The following is a 2,507-nucleotide window of genomic DNA, read 5'->3' as shown; positions in this document are numbered from 1 at the left end:
TTTATCACCGTGACAAACAGGTCCATTCGAGGGGTGCCCCATTGTTGGAATATGTGGTAAAATATGATGGAATCTATCTCCCACTTGTGGTCTTGAAAGAAGTGCCTCCTGAATATGTCCATGGTCACATTCTGAACTCCTGGAAGTATGCAGCTGTAATGACAATTTGATCAAGTATGCACCAATTCCAAAGCTTGACAGTTTCAGTGCAGAGGGAGGGGAATCTTGCCCCTCCTTGCTGGTTGATATAGAACAAGCATGACATGTCCATCAGAACCTTTATGTATTTGCTCCCAATTAGTGTTAGAAATGAGAGACAGGTGTATCTGACTGCCCTGAGTTCCAGGAAGTTGATGTACAGAATGGTTTCTTGAGGCGTCCACCTGTCCTGGGCTATGTGGGTGTCTAGATGTGCTCCCCACTCCTACAGGAATGCAGCTGTCATTATGACATTGGGAGAAGGCAGGCAAAAGAGACTCTTGCACAAACCTTGTGAGAGTATTTCTGCCACCTGAGAGATTCCTTTACGAAGATGGGCATGGAAAATAGTAGTTAGACTGTGTCGGTTAGATGAACAGAACAGTCCTGAGCCACTCTAGAAGGTAATGTATTTGCAGTCTTGCTTGGTCTATAAGAAAGACCAAGCTGCCATATGCCTCAACAGCTGAAGACAGTTCTTGATTGGGGTTTGAGGGCTGATCTGGATTGTGTTGAATATGTTGGGTAGGGCCACAAATTTGCCGTGGGTGAGCAATGGTGAGTTGGGTGTCTTGGACACAGCAAGGTCTCGGGGAAAGCAAAACTCCTGCAGTGCCAAGTGTGTTGTCGGTACCGTTTCCATGACCTGCATAGTTGCTGAGGGAGTTAACAGAATCTCAACCACTCCAAGGGGAGTCTAGATGGAGCCAGAAGGGGTTTCTTCAGTACTGAGTCAGAAGTAGTGATCTTCTTGCTGCCTCACTCCATTGATGGTACTGATGACCTCTCAGAACCTGAGACTTTACAGTCTTTAGGTTTGACAGTGCCCTCAATACCTGAGGAACCAGTAGCCTCATGGGTACAAGGTCAGAGAGCAGTGGGTGCCGAAGTGGTCGGAGTCATCAGAGACTGGGACTACTTTGTGGTTGATTTCTTCACCTGGAGAACTCTTTGGGAGTCTTATGAGAGGAATCTTGGGTCTTTCTCTAAGCTGCCCTTGAAGAGTGACATTTGGAGACAATGGCGGCAGCAGACTTATTGGGTATATGGTGGGAGAGGTCCCCTACCCAAGGTCAGAGGCTAGGCAAAAAAGCTCTCCTTCATAAGAAATCAGTTTGATTTCCCTGTTTTTTCTGGCTCTAGACTTTAATTACGGACAGAAGTTGCACTTTTGGGAAATATTAGATTCCCCGAGGCAATGGATGCACAGGAGTGTTCATCACTCAATGGGTTTGCCTGCTGGCTATGTTTGAAACCCAGAAGAACTGGGCATGCCCTCATAGTAGAGTAAAATTCCCAGAACAGGAGAAACAATCTAAAAGGTATTAAGAAAGCTTGCACTTGCTCGTACTGATTTTTTTAAGCTACTACAGCTGAAACTAGTACTTAGAATAACTATAATTATGCAATAAAAGAGCTAAGGGGACATAGCTAAGATAAAACTCGGTAATGACAACTGCCAAGGCTCTGTCTTGGGCTGAGGTGGTTGAGAAGGAACTGAGGGCAATTCACCTACACAGTGCTATATCACAACAGCACAGAGCACGAGACTGATAACACACATGCACAGGCTGAACAGACATTGCTGTGAGAAATCTCAGAACAAAGACACAGAAAGGGCAAGCACACCTAGAGCAGAGTATCCATAGGGGCATCACCTGAGGACTCTAGTTTCACCTCTTTGGCAACAGATTTAACTTGTTGTGGAAAGGTGACAATTTAAGCGGTCTCATACCTCTTTAAAGTATTGTATGGTGTTACAAGACAGTTTTGACATAAGATAGCAGCTTTCTCACCACAATTGATTTGTCTATGGTATTTGACTATTATTCTCTTATTTTAATAGTTCCCCAGCTCCCAGCCACATTTTTTTTTTGCGAATACAGATTAACATGGCTGCTACTCTGAAACCAAGCTTTCCTGGGTACATGTCTTCCAGCTACTAGGTAATGAAGCTCTTAAAGTGACATGTGATCATGTCACCTGAACTGGAATCCATCTTAAACCTGGTGCTTTTCCATTTAGGGGGGACCCAGAGAGAAAAGATTCCTACCTTGTGCCAGAGCTATAAAGGGGGTGGAGCAGAACAAAGGAGGCTGCCAGTCGTGAGAAATCCCCTACTTACCACCTGAGCTGGAACAAACAAGAACTGTACCAGGGGAAAGGATTGGGCCCAGACTAGGAAGGAGTCTAGTCTGTGAAAGAAGCTTATTTGGAACATCTCTGAGGGCGAGATTTCTGTAATCAGTTTCTTGATGTATTAGGCTTAGACTTGCATATTTTGTTTTATTTTGCTTGGTAACTTACTT

This window comes from Dermochelys coriacea, chromosome 11, assembly GCF_009764565.3.
Source record: "Dermochelys coriacea isolate rDerCor1 chromosome 11, rDerCor1.pri.v4, whole genome shotgun sequence".
Classification (NCBI taxonomy): domain Eukaryota; kingdom Metazoa; phylum Chordata; order Testudines; family Dermochelyidae; genus Dermochelys; species Dermochelys coriacea.
This window is presented reverse-complemented; position numbering follows the sequence as displayed.